This window comes from Gnatocerus cornutus, unplaced genomic scaffold (assembly GCF_029298725.1).
Source record: "Gnatocerus cornutus isolate USDA-ARS CGAHR unplaced genomic scaffold, icGnaCorn1.1 ctg00000022.1, whole genome shotgun sequence".
Classification (NCBI taxonomy): domain Eukaryota; kingdom Metazoa; phylum Arthropoda; class Insecta; order Coleoptera; family Tenebrionidae; genus Gnatocerus; species Gnatocerus cornutus.
The window spans coordinates 6,967,809-6,986,008 of record NW_028275374.1 but is presented as its reverse complement, the minus strand read 5'-3'; positions in this window follow the sequence as shown (position 1 = coordinate 6,986,008).

Sequence of the window (18,200 nt, the reverse complement as noted above, 5' to 3'; positions counted from 1 at the left end):
AACAGAATTCTGCTCGAAATCATCAAAATTCTTACAGAAAATCGCATATTTCGATGCAAAACGACGATTTCTCGCCGATTTTCGTTGTTTTCTGGCTTGAATTCGCAAAGAAGAGCACGAAATCTACAAAATCATGACTTTTTACCAAGATTCAACGGCTGAATTGCAAGAAAACAGCAGAATTCTGCACGAAATCGTCAAAATTCTTAGAGAAAACCGCGTATTTCGATGCAAAACGACGACTTCTCGCCGATTTTCGTTGTTTTCTGGCTTGAATTCGCAAAGAAGAGCACGAAATCTACAAAATCATCACTTTTTACCAAGATTCAACAGCTGAATTGCAAGAAAACAGCAGAATTCTGCACGAAATCATCAAAATTCTTAGAGAAAACCGCATATTTCGATGCAAAACGACGATTTCTCGCTGATTTTCGTTGTTTTCTATCTTGAATTTGCAAAGAAGAGCACGAAATCTACAAAATCATGACTTTTTACTAAGATTCAACGGCTGAATTGCAAGAAAACAGCAGAATTCTGCACGGAATTATCAAAATTCTCACAGAAAACCGCATATTTCGATGCAAAACGACGATTTCTCGCCGATTTTCGTTGTTTTCTGGCTTGAATTTGCAAAGAAGAGCACGAAATCTACAAAATCATGACTTTATACCAAGATTCAACAGCTGAATTGCAAGAAAACAGCAGAATTCTGCACGAAATCATCAAAATTCTTAGAGAAAACCGCATATTTAGATGCAAAACGACGATTTTTCGTTGATTTTCGTTGTTTTCTGTCTTGAATTCGCCAAGAAGAGCACGAAATCTACAAAATCATGACTTTTTACCAAGATTCAACGGCTGAATTGCAAGGAAACAGCAGAATTCTGCACGAAATCATTAAAATTCTTACAGAAAACCGCATATTTCGATGCAAAACGACGATTTCTCGCTGATTTTCGTTGTTTTCTATCTTGAATTCGCAAAGAAGAGCACGAAATCTACAAAATCATGACTTTTTACCAAGATTCAACGGCTGAATTGCAAGAAAACAGCAGAATTCTGCACGAAATCATCAAAATTCTTACAGAAAACCGCATATTTCGATGCAAAACGACGATTTCTCGCCGATTTTCGTTGTTTTCCTGTCATGAATTCGCAAAGAAGAGCTCGAAATCTACAAAATCATGACTTTTTACCAAGATTCAACGGCTGAATTGCAAGAAAACAGCAGAATTCTGCACGAAATCATCAAAATTCTTAGAGAAAACCGCATATTTCGATGCAAAACGACGATTTCTCGCTGATTTTCGTTGTTTTCTATCTTGAATTTGCAAAGAAGAGCACGAAATCTACAAAATCATGACTTTTTACCAAGATTCAACGGCTGAATTGCAAGAAAACAGCAGAATTCTGCACGAAATCGTCAAAATTCTTAGAGAAAACCGCATATTTCGATGCAAAACGACGATTTCTCGCCGATTTTCGTTGTTTTCTGGCTTGAATTCGCAAAGAAGAGCACGAAATCTACAAAATCATGACTTTTTACCAAGATTCAACGGCTGAATTTCAAGAAAACAGCAGAATTCTGCACGAAATCATCAAAATTCTTACAGAAAACCGCATATTTCGATGCAAAACGACGATTTCTCGCCGATTTTCGTTGTTTTCTGGCATGAATTCGCAAAGAAGAGCACGATATCTACAAAATTGTGACTTTTTACCAAGATTCAACGGCTGAATTGCAAGAAAACAGCAGAATTCTGCACGAAATCATCAAAATTCTTACAGAAAACCGCATATTTCGATGCAAAACGACGATTTCTCGCTGATTTTCGTTGTTTTCTATTTTGAATTCGCAAAGAAGAGCACGAAATCTACAAAATCATGACTTTTTACCAAGATTCAACGGCTGAATTGCAAGAAAACAGCAGAATTCTGCACGAAATCATCAAAATTCTTACAGAAAACCGCATATTTCGATGCAAAACGACGATTTCTCGCCGATTTTCGTTGTTTTCTGGCTTGAATTCGCAAAGAAGAGCACGAAATCTACAAAATCATCACTTTTTACCAGGATTCAACGGCTGGACTGCAAGAAAACAGCAGAATTCTGCACGAAATCATCAAAATTCTTAGAGAAAACCGCATATTTCGATGCAAAACGACGATTTCTCGCTGATTTTCGTTGTTTTCTATCTTGAATTCGCAAAGAAGAGCACGAAATCTACAGAATCATGACTTTTTACCAAGATTCAACGGCTGAATTGCAAGAAAACAGCAGAATTCTGCACGAAATCATCAAAATTCTTAGAGAAAACCGCATATTTCGATGCATAACGACGATTTCTCGTTGATTTTCGTGGTTTTCTGGCTTGAATTCGCAAAGAAGAGCACGAAATCTACAAAATCATGACTTTTTACCAAGATTCAACGGCTGAATTTCAAGAAAACAGCAGAATTCTGCACGGAATCATCAAAATTCTTACAGAAAACTGCATATTTCGATGTAAAACGACGATTTCTCGCCGATTTTCGTTGTTTTCTGGCATGAATTCGCAAAGAAGAGCACGAAATCTACAAAATCATGACTTTTTACCATGATTCAACGGCTGAATTGCAAGAAAACAGCAGAATTCTGCACGAAATCATTAAAATTCTTAGAGAAAACCGCTTATTTCGATGCAAAACGACGATTTCTCGCTGATTTTCGTTGTTTTCTATATTGAATTTGCAAAGAAAAGCACGAAATCTACAAAATCATGACCTTTTACCAAGATTCAACGGCTGAATTGCAAGAAAACAGCAGAATTCTGCACGAAATCATTAAAATTCTTAGAGAAAACCGCATATTTCGATGCAAAACGACGATTTCTTGCTGATTTTCGTCGTTTTCTGGCTTGAATTTGCAAAGAAGAGCACGGAATCTACTAAATCATCATTTTTTACCAAGATTCAACGGCTGAATTGCAAGAAAACAGCAGAATTCTGCACGAAATCATCAAAATTCTTACAGAAAACCGCATATTTCGTTGCAAAACGACGATTTCTCGCCGATTTTCGTTGTTTTCTGGCATGAATACGCAAAGAAGAGCACGAAATCTACAAAATCATGACTTTTTACCAAGATTCAACATCTGAATTGCAAGAAAACAGCAGAATTCTGCACAAAATCATCAAAATTCTTAGAGAAAACCGCATATTTCGATGCAAAACGACGATTTCTCGCCAATTTTCGTGGTTTTCTGGCTTGAATTCGCAACGAAGAGCACGAAATCTACAAAATCATGACTTTTTACCAAGATTCAACGGCTGAATTGCAAGAAAACAGCAGGATTCTGCACGAAATCATCAAAATTCTTAGAGAAAACCGCATATTTCGATGCAAAACGACGATTTCTCGCTGATTTTCGTTGTTTTCTATCTTGAATTCGCAAAGAAGAGCACGAAATCTACAAAATCATGACTTTTTACCAAGATTTAACGGCTGAATTGCAAGAAAACAGCAGAATTCTGAACGAAATCGTCAAAATTCTTAAAGAAAACCGCATATTTCGATGCAAAACGACGATTTCTCGCTGATTTTCGTTGTTTTCTATCTTGAATTCGCAAAGAAGAGCACGAAATCTACAAAATCATGACTTTTTACCAAGATTCAACGGCTGAATTGCAAGAAAACAGCAGAATTCTGCACGAAATCAACAAAATTCTTAGAGAAAACCGCATATTTCGATGCAAAACGACGATTTCTCGCCAATTTTCGTGGTTTTCTGGCTTGAATTCGCAACGAAGAGCACGAAATCTACAAAATCATGACTTTTTACCAAGATTCAACGGCTGAATTGCAAGAAAACAGCAGAATTCTGCACGAAATCATCAAAATTCTCGCAGAAAAACGCATATTTCGATGCAAAACGACGATTTCTCGCCGATTTTCGTGGTTTTCTGGCTTGAATTCGCAAAGAAGAGCACGAAATCTACAAAATCATCACTTTTTACCAAGATTCAACGGCTGAATTGCAAGAAAACAGCAGAATTCTGCACGAAATCATCAAAATTCTTACAGAAAACCGCATATTTCGATGCAAAACGACGATTTTTCGCCGATTTTCGTTGTTTTCTGGCTTGAATTTGCAAAGAAGAGCACGAAATCTACAAAATCATCACTTTTTACCAAGATTCAACGGCTGAATTGCAAGAAAACAGCAGAATTCTGCACGAAATCATCAAAATTCTTAGAGAAAACCGCATATTTCGATGCAAAACGACGATTTCTCGCTGATTTTCGTTGTTTTCTATCTAGAATTCGCAAAGAAGAGCACGAAATCTACAAAATCATGACTTTTCACCAAGACTTAACGGCTGAATTGCAAGAAAACAGCAGAATTCTGCACGAAATCATCACAATTCTTACAGAAAACCGCATATTTCGATGCAAAACGACGATTTCTCGCCGATTTTCGTTGATTTCAAGCTTGAATTCGCAAAGAAGAGCACGAAATCTACAAAATCATGACTTTTTACCAAGACTCAACGGCTGAATTGCAAGAAAACAGCAGAATTCTGCACAAAATCATCAAAATTTTTAGAGAAAACCGCATATTTCGATGCAAAACGACGATTTCTCGCTGATTTTCGTTGTTTTCTATCTTGAATTCGCAAAGAAGAGCACAAAATCTACAAAATCATGACTTTTTACCAAGATTCAACGGCTGAATTGCAAGAAAACAGCAGAATTCTGCACAAAATCATCAAAATTCTTAGAGAAAACCGCATATTTCGATGCAAAACGACGATTTCTCGCTGATTTTCGTTGTTTTCTATCTTGAATTCGCAAAGAAGAGCACGAAATCTACAAAATCATGACTTTTTACCAAGACTTAACGGCTGAATTGCAAGAAAACAGCAGAATTCTGCACGAAATCATCACAATTCTTACAGAAAACCGCATATTTCGATGCAAAACGACGATTTCTCGCCGATTTTCGTTGATATCTGGCTTGAATTCGCAAAGAAGAGCACGAAATCTACAAAATCATGACTTTTTACCAAGATTCAACGGCTCAATTGCAAGAAAACAGCAGGATTCTGCACAAAATCATCAAAATTCTTAGAGAAAACCGCATATTTCGATGCAAAACGACGATTTCTCGCTGATTTTCGTTGTTTTCTATCTTGAACTCGCAAAGAAGAGCACGAAATCTACAAAATCATGACTTTTTACCAAGATTCAACGGCTGAGTTTCAAGAAAACAGCAGAATTCTGCACGAAATCATCAAAATTCTTACAGAAAACCGCATATTTCGTTGCAAAACGACGATTTCTCGCCGATTTTCGTTGTTTTCTGGCATTAATTCGCAAAGAAGAGCACGAAATTTACAAAATCATGACTTTTTACCAAGATTCAACAGCTGAATTGCAAGAAAACAGCAGAATTCTGCACAAAATCATCAAAATTCTTAGAGAAAACCGCATATTTCGATGCAAAACGAAAAATTCTTAGAGAAAACCGCATATTTTGATGCAAAACGACGATTTTTCGCCGATTTTCGTTGTTTTCTGGCTTGAATTCGCAAAGAGCACGAAATCTACAAAATCATCACTTTGTACCAAGATTCAAGGGCTGAATTGCAAGAAAACAGCAGAATTCTGCACGAAATCATCAAAATTCTTACAGAAAACCGCATATTTCGATGCAAAACAACGATTTCTCGCCGATTTTCGTTGTTTTCTGGCTTGAATTCGCAAAGAAAAGCACGAAATCTACAAAATCATCACTTTTTACCAAGATTCTACGGCTGAATTGCAAGAAAACAGCAGAATTCTGCACGAAATCATCAAAATTCTTACAGAAAACCGCATATTTCGATGCAAAACGACGATTTCTCGCCGATTTTCGTTGTTTTCTGGCTTGAATTCGCAAAGAAGAGCACGAAATCTACAAAATCATGACTTTTTACCAAGATTCAACGGCTGAATTGCAAGAAAACAGCAGAATTCTGCACGAAATCATCAAAATTCTTAGAGAAAACTGCATATTTCGATGCAAAACAACGATTTCTCGCCGATTTTCGTTGTTTTCTATCTTGAATTTGCCAAGAAGAGCACGAAATCTACAAAATCATGACTTTTTACCTAGATTCAACGGCTGAATTGCAAGAAAACAGCAGAATTCTGCACGAAATCATCAAAATTTTTAGAGAAAACTGCATATTTCGATGCAAAACAACGATTTCTCGCCGATTTTCGTTGTTTTCTATCTTGAATTTGCCAAGAAGAGCACGAAATCTACAAAATCATGACTTTTTACCTAGATTCAACGGCTGAATTGCAAGAAAACAGCAGAATTCTGCACGAAATCATCAAAATTCTTACAGAAAACCGCATATTTCGATGCAAAACAACGATTTCTCGCCGATTTTCGTTGTTTTCTATCTTGAATTTGCCAAGAAGAGCACGAAATCTACAAAATCATGACTTTTTACCAAGATTCAACGGCTGAATTGCAAGAAAACAGCAGAATTCTGCACGAAATCATCAAAATTCTTACAGAAAACCGCATATTTCGATGCAAAACAACGATTTCTCGCCGATTTTCGTTGTTTTCTATCTTGAATTTGCCAAGAAGAGCACGAAATCTACAAAATCATGACTTTTTATCTAGATTCAACGGCTGAATTGCAAGAAAACAGCAGAATTCTGCACGAAATCATCAAAATTCTTAGAGAAAACCGCATATTTCGATGCAAAACGACGATTTCTCGCTGATTTTCGTTGTTTTCTATCTAGAATTCGCAAAGAGAGCACGAAATCTACAAAATCATGACTTTTTACCAAGATTCAACGGCTGAATTGCAAGAAAACAGCAGAATTCTGCACGAAATCATCAAAATTCTTACAGAAAACCGCATATTTCGATGCAAAACGACGATTTCTCGCCGATTTTCGTTGTTTTCAGGCATGAATTTGCAAAGAAGAGCACGAAATCTACAAAATCATGACTTTTTACCAAAATTCAAGGGCTGAATTGCAAGAAAACAGCAGAATTCTGCACGAAATCATCAAAATTCTTAGAGAAAACCGCATATTTCGATGCAAAACGACGATTTCTCGCTGATTTTCGTTGTTTTTTATCTTGAATTCGCAAAGAAGAGCACGAAATCTACAAAATCATGACTTTTTACCAAGATTCAACGGCTGAATTGCAAGAAAACAGCAGAATTCTGCACGAGATCGTCAAAATTCTTAGAGAAAACCGCAAATTTCGATGCAAAACGACGATTTCTCGCCGATTTTCGTTGTTTTCAGGCATGAATTTGCAAAGAAGAGCACGAAATCTACAAAATCATGACTTTTTACCAAGATTCAAGGGCTGAATTGCAAGAAAACAGCAGAATTCTGCACAAAATCATCAAAATTCTTAGAGAAAACCGCATATTTTGATGCAAAACGACGATTTCTCGCTGATTTTCGTTGTTTTTTATCTTGAATTCGCAAAGAAGAGCACGAAATCTACAAAATCATGACTTTTTACCAAGATTCAACGGCTGAATTGCAAGAAAACAGCAGAATTCTGCACGATATCATCAAAATTCTTAGAGAAAACCGCATATTTCGATGCAAAACGACGATTTCTCGCTGATTTTCGTTGTTTTCTATCTTGAATTCGCAAAGAAGAGCACGAAATCTACAAAATTATGACTTTATACCAAGATTCAACGGCTGAATTGCAAGAAAACAGCAGAATTCTGCACGAAATCGTCAAAATTCTTAGAGAAAACCGCATATTTTGATGCAAAACGACGATTTCTCGCCGATTTTCGTTGTTTTCTGGCTTGAGTTCGCAAAGAAGAGCACGAAATCTACAAAATCATCACTTTTTACCAAGATTCAAGGGCTGAATTGCAAGAAAACAGCAGAATTCTGCACGAAATCATCAAAATTCTTACAGAAAACCGCATATTTCGATGCAAAACAACGATTTCTCGCCGATTTTCGTTGTTTTCTGGCTTGAATTCGCAAAGAAAAGCACGAAATCTACAAAATCATCACTTTTTACCAAGATTCTATGGCTGAATTGCAAGAAAACAGCAGAATTCTGCACGAAATCATCAAAATTCTTACAGAAAACCGCATATTTCGATGCAAAACAACGATTTCTCGCCGATTTTCGTTGTTTTCTGGCTTGAATTCGCAAAGAAAAGCACGAAATCTACAAAATCATCACTTTTTACCAAGATTCAACGGCTGAATTGCAAGAAAACAGCAGAATTCGGCACGAAATCATCAAAATTCTTAGAGAAAACTGCATATTTCGATGCAAAACAACGATTTCTCGCCGATTTTCATTGTTTTCTATCTTGAATTTGCCAAGAAGAGCACGAAATCTACAAAATCATGACTTTTTACCTAGATTCAACCGCTGAATTGCAAGAAAACAGCAGAATTCTGCACGAAATCATCAAAATTTTTAGAGAAAACTGCATATTTCGATGCAAAACAACGATTTCTCGCCGATTTTCGTTGTTTTCTATCTTGAATTTGCCAAGAAGGGCACGAAATCTACAAAATCATGACTTTTTACCTAGATTCAACGGCTGAATTGCAAGAAAACAGCAGAATTCTGCACGAAATCATCAAAATTCTTACAGAAAACCGCATATTTCGATGCAAAACGACGATTTCCCGCCGATTTTCGTTGTTTTCTGGCTTGAATTCGCAAAGAAGAGCACAAAATCTACAAAATCATGACTTTTTACCAAGATTCAACAGCTGAATTGCAAGAAAACAGCAGAATTCTGCACGAAATCATCAAAATTCTTAGAGAAAACTGCATATTTCGATGCAAAACAACGATTTCTCGCCGATTTTCGTTGTTTTCTATCTTGAATTTGCCAAGAAGAGCACGAAATCTACAAAATCATGACTTTTTACCTAGATTTAACAGCTGAATTGCAAGAAAAAAGCAGAATTCTGCACGAAATCATCAAAATTTTTAGAGAAAACTGCATATTTCGATGCAAAACAACGATTTCTCGCCGATTTTCGTTGTTTTATATCTTGAATTTGCCAAGAAGAGCACGAAATCTACAAAATCATGACTTTTTACCTAGATTCAACGGCTGAATTGCAAGAAAACAGCAGAATTCTGCACGAAATCATCAAAATTCTTACAGAAAACCGCATATTTCGATGCAAAACAACGATTTCTCGCCGATTTTCGTTGTTTTCTATCTTGAATTTGCCAAGAAGAGCACGAAATCTACAAAATCATGACTTTTTACCAAGATTCAACGGCTGAATTGCAAGAAAACAGCAGAATTCTGCACGAAATCATCAAAATTCTTACAGAAAACCGCATATTTCGATGCAAAACAACGATTTCTCGCCGATTTTCGTTGTTTTCTATCTTGAATTTGCCAAGAAGAGCACGAAATCTACAAAATCATGACTTTTTATCTAGATTCAACGGCTGAATTGCAAGAAAACAGCAGAATTCTGCACGAAATCATCAAAATTCTTAGAGAAAACCGCATATTTCGATGCAAAACGACGATTTCTCGCTGATTTTCGTTGTTTTCTATCTAGAATTCGCAAAGAGAGCACGAAATCTACAAAATCATGACTTTTTACCAAGATTCAACGGCTGAATTGCAAGAAAACAGCAGAATTCTGCACGAAATCATCAAAATTCTTACAGAAAACCGCATATTTCGATGCAAAACGACGATTTCTCGCCGATTTTCGTTGTTTTCAGGCATGAATTTGCAAAGAAGAGCACGAAATCTACAAAATCATGACTTTTTACCAAGATTCAAGGGCTGAATTGCAAGAAAACAGCAGAATTCTGCACGAAATCATCAAAATTCTTAGAGAAAACCGCATATTTCGATGCAAAACGACGATTTCTCGCTGATTTTCGTTGTTTTTTATCTTGAATTCGCAAAGAAGAGCACGAAATCTACAAAATCATGACTTTTTACCAAGATTCAACGGCTGAATTGCAAGAAAACAGCAGAATTCTGCACGAGATCGTCAAAATTCTTAGAGAAAACCGCAAATTTCGATGCAAAACGACGATTTCTCGCCGATTTCCGTTGTTTTCTGGCTTGAATTCGCAAAGAAGAGCACGAAATCTACAAAATCATCCCTTTTTACCAAGATTCAACGGCTGAATTGCAAGAAAACAGCAGAATTCTGCACGAAATCATCAAAATTCTTAGAGAAAACCGCATATTTCGATGCAAAACGACGATTTCTCGCTGATTTTCGTTGTTTTCTATCTTGAATTCGCAAAGAAGAGCACGAAATCTACAAAATTATGACTTTATACCAAGATTCAACGGCTGAATTGCAAGAAAACAGCAGAATTCTGCACGAAATCGTCAAAATTCTTAGAGAAAACCGCATATTTTGATGCAAAACGACGATTTCTCGCCGATTTTCGTTGTTTTCTGGCTTGAGTTCGCAAAGAAGAGCACGAAATCTACAAAATCATCACTTTTTACCAAGATTCAAGGGCTGAATTGCAAGAAAACAGCAGAATTCTGCACGAAATCATCAAAATTCTTACAGAAAACCGCATATTTCGATGCAAAACAACGATTTCTCGCCGATTTTCGTTGTTTTCTGGCTTGAATTCGCAAAGAAAAGCACGAAATCTACAAAATCATCACTTTTTACCAAGATTCAACGGCTGAATTGCAAGAAAACAGCAGAATTCTGCACGAAATCATCAAAATTCTTAGAGAAAACTGCATATTTCGATGCAAAACAACGATTTCTCGCCGATTTTCGTTGTTTTCTATCTTGAATTTGCCAAGAAGAGCACGAAATCTACAAAATCATGACTTTTTACCTAGATTCAACCGCTGAATTGCAAGAAAACAGCAGAATTCTGCACGAAATCATCAAAATTCTTACAGAAAACCGCATATTTCGATGCAAAACAACGATTTCTCGCCGATTTTCGTTGTTTTCTATCTTGAATTTGCCAAGAAGAGCACGAAATCTACAAAATCATGACTTTTTACCTAGATTCAACGGCTGAATTGCAAGAAAACAGCAGAATTCTGCACGAAATCATCAAAATTCTTACAGAAAACCGCATATTTCGATGCAAAACGACGATTTCTCGCCGATTTTCGTTGTTTTCTGGCTTGAATTCGCAAAGAAGAGCACGAAATCTACAAAATCATGACTTTTTACCAAGATTTAACAGCTGAATTGCAAGAAAACAGCAGAATTCTGCACGAAATCATCAAAATTCTTAGAGAAAACTGCATATTTCGATGCAAAACAACGATTTCTCGCCGATTTTCGTTGTTTTCTATCTTGAATTTGCCAAGAAGAGCACGAAATCTACAAAATCATGACTTTTTACCTAGATTTAACAGCTGAATTGCAAGAAAAAAGCAGAATTCTGCACGAAATCATCAAAATTTTTAGAGAAAACTGCATATTTCGATGCAAAACAACGATTTCTCGCCGATTTTCGTTGTTTTCTATCTTGAATTTGCCAAGAAGAGCACGAAATCTACAAAATCATGACTTTTTACCTAGATTCAACGGCTGAATTGCAAGAAAACAGCAGAATTCTGCACGAAATCATCAAAATTCTTACAGAAAACCGCATATTTCGATGCAAAACGACGATTTCTCGCCGGTTTTCGTTGTTTTCTGGCTTGAATTCGCAAAGAAGAGCACGAAGTCTACAAAATCATGACTTTTTACCAAGATTCAAGGGCTGAATTGCAAGAAAACAGCAGAATTCTGCACGAAATCATCAAAATTCTTAGAGAAAACCGCAAATTTCGATGCAAAACGACGATTTCTCGCCGATTTCCGTTGTTTTCTGGCTTGAATTCGCAAAGAAGAGCGCGAAATCTACAAAATCATCACTTTTTACCAAGATTCAACGGCTGAATTGCAAGAAAACAGCAGAATTCTGCACGAAATCATCAAAATTCTTAGAGAAAACCTCATATTTCGATGCAAAACGACAATTTCTCGCTGATTTTCGTTGTTTTCTATCTTGAATTCGCAAAGAAGAGCACGGAATCTACAAAATCATGACTTTTTACCAAGATTCAACGGCTGAATTGCAAGAAAACAGCAGAATTCTGCACGAAATCATCAAAATTCTTACAGAAAACCGCATATTTCGATGCAAAACGACGATTTCTTGCCGATTTTCGTTGTTTTCTGGCTTGAATTCGCAAAGAAGAGCACGAAATCTACAAAATCATGACTTTTTACCAAGATTCAACGGCTGAATTGCAAGAAAACAGCAGAATTCTGCACGAAATCATCAAAATTCTTACAGAAAACCGCATTTTTCGAGGCAAAACGACAATTTCTCGCCGATTTTCGTTGTTTTCTGGCTTGAATTCGCAAAGAAGAGCACGAAATCTACTAAATCATGACTTTTTACCAAGATTCAACGGCTGAATTGCAAGAAAACAGCAGAATTCTGCACGAAATCATCAAAATTCTTACAGAAAACCGCATATTTCGATGCAAAATAACGATTTCTCGCCGATTTTTGTTGTTTTCTGGCTTGAATTCGCAAAGAAGAGCACGAAATCTACAAAATCATGACTTTTTATCAAGAATCAAAGGCTGAATTGCAAGAAAACAGCAGAATTCTGCACGAAATCATCAAAATTCTTAGTGAAAACTGCATATTTCGATGCAAAACAACGATTTCTCGCCGATTTTCGTTATTTTCTATCTTGAATTCGCCAAGAAGAGCACGAAATCTACAAAATCATGACTTTTTACCTAGATTCAACGGCTGAATTGCAAGAAAACAGCAGAATTCTGCACGAAATCAACAAAATTCTTACAGAAAACCGCATATTTCGATGCAAAACGACGATTTCTCGCCGATTTTCGTTGTTTTTTGGCATGAATTCGCAAAGAAGAGCACAAAATCTACAAAATCATGACTTTTTACCAAGATTCAACGGCTGAATTGCAAGAAAACAGCAGAATTCTGCACGAAATCATCAAAATTCTTAGAGAAAACCGCATATTTCGATGCAAAACGACGATATCTCGCCGATTTTCGTGGTTTTCTGGCTTAAATTCGCAAAGAAGAGCACGAAATCTACAAAATCATGACTTTTTACCAAGATTCAACGGCTGAATTGCAAGAAAACAGCAGAATTCTGCACGAAATCATCAAAATTCTTACAGAAAACCGCATATTTCGATGCAAAACGATTATTTCTCGCCGATTTTCGTTGTTTTCTGGCTTGAATTCGCAAAGAAGAGCACGAAATCTACAAAATCATGACTTATTACCAAGATTCAACGGCTGAATTGCAAGAAAACAGCAGAATTCTGCACGAAATCATCAAAATTCTTACAGAAAATCGCATATTTCGATGCAAAACGACGATTTCTCGCCGATTTTCGTTGTTTTCTGGCTTGAATTCGCAAAGAAGAGCACGAAATCTACAAAATCATGACTTTTTCCAAGATTCAACGGCTGAATTGCAAGAAAACAGCAGAATTCTGCACGAAATCATCAAAATTCTTACAGAAAACCGCATATTTCGATGCAAAACGACGATTTCTCGCCGAATTTCGTTGTTTTCTATCTTGAATTTGCCAAGAAGAGCGCGAAATCTACAAAATCATCACTTTTTACCAAGATTCAACGGCTGAATTGCAAGAAAACAGCAGAATTCTGCACGAAATCATCAAAATTCTTACAGAAAACCGCATATTTCGATGCAAAACGACGATTTCTCGCCGATTTTCGTTGTTTTCTGGCTTGAATTTGCAAAGAAGAGCACGAAATCTACAAAATCATGACTTTTTACCAAGATTCAACGGCTGAATTGCAAGAAAACAGCAGAATTCTGCACGAAATCATCAAAATTCTTAGAGAAAACTGCATATTTCGATGCAAAACGACGATTTCTCGCCGATTTTCGTTGTTTTCTGGCTTGAATTCGCAAAGAAGAGCACGAAATCTACAAAATCATGACTTTTTACCTAGATTCAACGGCTGAATTGCAAGAAAGCAGCAGAATTCTGCACGAAATCGTCAAAATTCTTAGAGAAAACCGCATATTTCGATGCAAAACGACGATTTCTCGCCGATTTTCGTTGTTTTCTGGCTGGAATTCGCAAAGAAGAGCACGAAATCTACAAAATCATGACTTTTTACCAAGATTCAACGGCTGAATTGCAAGAAAACAGCAGAATTCTGCACGAAATCATCAAAATTCTTACAGAAAACCGCATATTTCGATGCAAAACGACGATTTCTCGCCGATTTTCGTTGTTTTCAGGCATGAATTTGCAAAGAAGAGCACGAAATCTACAAAATCATGACTTTTTACCAAGATTCAAGGGCTGAATTGCAAGAAAACAGCAGAATTCTGCACGAAATCATCAAAATTCTTAGAGAAAACCGCATATTTCGATGCAAAACGACGATTTCTCGCTGATTTTTGTTGTTTTCTATCTTGAATTCGCAAAGAAGAGCACGAAATCTACAAAATCATGACTTTTTACCAAGATTCCACGGCTGAATTGCAAGAAAACAGCAGAATTCTGCACGAGATCATCAAAATTCTTAGAGAAAACCGCAAATTTCGATGCAAAACGACGATTTCTCGCCGATTTCCGTTGTTTTCTGGCTTGAATTCGCAAAGAAGAGCACGAAATCTACAAAATCATCACTTTTTACCAAGATTCAACGGCTGAATTGCAAGAAAACAGCAGAATTCTGCACGAAATCATCAAAATTCTTAGAGAAAACCTCATATTTCGATGCAAAACGACGATTTCTCGCTGATTTTCGTTGTTTTCTATCTTGAATTCGCAAAGAAGAGCACGGAATCTACAAAATCATGACTTTTTACCAAGATTCAACGGCTGAATTGCAAGAAAACAGCAGAATTCTGCACGAAATCATCAAAATTCTTACAGAAAACCGCATATTTCGATGCAAAACGACGATTTCTTGCCGATTTTCGTTGTTTTCTGACTTGAATTCGCAAAGAAGAGCACGAAATCTACAAAATCATGACTTTTTACCAAGATTCAACGGCTGAATTGCAAGAAAACAGCAGAATTCTGCACGAAATCATCAAAATTCTTACAGAAAACCGCATATTTCGATGCAAAACGACGATTTCTCGCCGATTTTCGTTGTTTTCAGGCATGAATTTGCAAAGAAGAGCACGAAATCTACAAAACCATGACTTTTTACCAAGATTCAGGGGCTGAATTGCAAGAAAACAGCAGAATTCTGCACGAAATCATCAAAATTCTTAGAGAAAACCGCATATTTCGAGGCAAAACGACGATTTCTCGCTGATTTTCGTTGTTTTTTATCTTGAATTCGCAAAGAAGAGCACGAAATCTACAAAATCATGACTTTTTACTAAGATTCAACGGCTGAATGCAAGAAAACAGCAGAATTCTGCACGAGATCGTCAAAATTCTTAGAGAAAACCGCAAATTTCGATGCAAAACGACGATTTCTCGCCGATTTCCGTTGTTTTCTGGCTTGAATTCGCAAAGAAGAGCACGAAATCTACAAAATCATCCCTTTTTACCAAGATTCAACGGCTGAATTGCAAGAAAACAGCAGAATTCTGCACGAAATCATCAAAAATCTTAGAGAAAACCGCATATTTCGATGCAAAACGACGATTTCTCGCTGATTTTCGTTGTTTTCTATCTTGAATTCGCAAAGAAGAGCACGAAATCTACAAAATCATGACTTTATACCAAGATTCAACGGCTGAATTGCAAGAAAGCAGCAGAATTCTACACGAAATCGTCAAAATTCTTAGAGAAAACCGCATATTTTGATGCAAAACGACGATTTCTCGCCGATTTTCGTAGTTTTCTGGCTTGAATTCGCAAAGAAGAGCACGAAATCTACAAAATCATCACTTTTTACCAAGATTCAAGGGCTGAATGCAAGAAAACAGCAGAATGAACGAAATCATCAAAATTCTTACAGAAAACCGCATATTTCGATGCAAAACAACGATTTCTCGCCGATTTTCGTTGTTTTCTGGCTTGAATTCGCAAAGAAAAGCACGAAATCTACAAAATCATCACTTTTGACCAAGATTCTACGGCTGAATTGCAAGAAAACAGCAGAATTCTGCACGAAATCATCAAAATTCTTACAGAAAACCGCATATTTCGATGCAAAACGACGATTTCTCGCCGATTTTCGTTGTTTTCTGGCTTGAATTCGCAAAGAAGAGCACGAAATCTACAAAATCATGACTTTTTACCTAGATTCAACGGCTGAATTGCAAGAAAACAGCAGAATTCTGCACGAAATCATCAAAATTCTTACAGAAAACCGCATATTTCGATGCAAAACGACGATTTCTCGCCGATTTTCGTTGTTTTCTGGCTTGAATTCGCAAAGAAGAGCACGAAATCTACAAAATCATGACTTTTTCCAAGATTCAACGGCTGAATTGCAAGAAAACAGCAGAATTCTGCACGAAATCATCAAAATTCTTACAAAAAACCGCATATTTCGATGCAAAACGACGATTTCTCGCCGAATTTCGTTGTTTTCTATCTTGAATTTGCCAAGAAGAGCGCGAAATCTACAAAATCATCACTTTTTACCAAGATTCAACGGCTGAATTGCAAGAAAACAGCAGAATTCTGCACGAAATCATCAAAATTCTTACAGAAAACCGCATATTTCGATGCAAAACGACGATTTCTCGCCGATTTTCGTTGTTTTCTGGCTTGAATTTGCAAAGAAGAGCACGAAATCTACAAAATCATGACTTTTTACCAAGATTCAACGGCTGAATTGCAAGAAAACAGCAGAATTCTGCACGAAATCATCAAAATTCTTAGAGAAAACTGCATATTTCGATGCAAAACGACGATTTCTCGCCGATTTTCGTTGTTTTCTGGCTTGAATTCGCAAAGAAGAGCACGAAATCTACAAAATCATGACTTTTTACCTAGATTCAACGGCTGAATTGCAAGAAAGCAGCAGAATTCTGCACGAAATCGTCAAAATTCTTAGAGAAAACCGCATATTTCGATGCAAAACGACGATTTCTCGCCGATTTTCGTTGTTTTCTGGCTGGAATTCGCAAAGAAGAGCACGAAATCTACAAAATCATGACTTTTTACCAAGATTCAACGGCTGAATTGCAAGAAAACAGCAGAATTCTGCACGAAATCATCAAAATTCTTACAGAAAACCGCATATTTCGATGCAAAACGACGATTTCTCGCCGATTTTCGTTGTTTTCAGGCATGAATTTGCAAAGAAGAGCACGAAATCTACAAAATCATGACTTTTTACCAAGATTCAAGGGCTGAATTGCAAGAAAACAGCAGAATTCTGCACGAAATCATCAAAATTCTTAGAGAAAACCGCATATTTCGATGCAAAACGACGATTTCTCGCTGATTTTTGTTGTTTTCTATCTTGAATTCGCAAAGAAGAGCACGAAATCTACAAAATCATGACTTTTTACCAAGATTCCACGGCTGAATTGCAAGAAAACAGCAGAATTCTGCACGAGATCATCAAAATTCTTAGAGAAAACCGCAAATTTCGATGCAAAACGACGATTTCTCGCCGATTTCCGTTGTTTTCTGGCTTGAATTCGCAAAGAAGAGCACGAAATCTACAAAATCATCACTTTTTACCAAGATTCAACGGCTGAATTGCAAGAAAACAGCAGAATTCTGCACGAAATCATCAAAATTCTTAGAGAAAACCTCATATTTCGATGCAAAACGACGATTTCTCGCTGATTTTCGTTGTTTTCTATCTTGAATTCGCAAAGAAGAGCACGGAATCTACAAAATCATGACTTTTTACCAAGATTCAACGGCTGAATTGCAAGAAAACAGCAGAATTCTGCACGAAATCATCAAAATTCTTACAGAAAACCGCATATTTCGATGCAAAACGACGATTTCTTGCCGATTTTCGTTGTTTTCTGACTTGAATTCGCAAAGAAGAGCACGAAATCTACAAAATCATGACTTTTTACCAAGATTCAACGGCTGAATTGCAAGAAAACAGCAGAATTCTGCACGAAATCATCAAAATTCTTACAGAAAACCGCATTTTTCGATGCAAAACGACGATTTCTCGCCGATTTTCGTTGTTTTCTGGCTTGAATTCGCAAAGAAGAGCACGAAATCTACTAAATCATGACTTTTTACC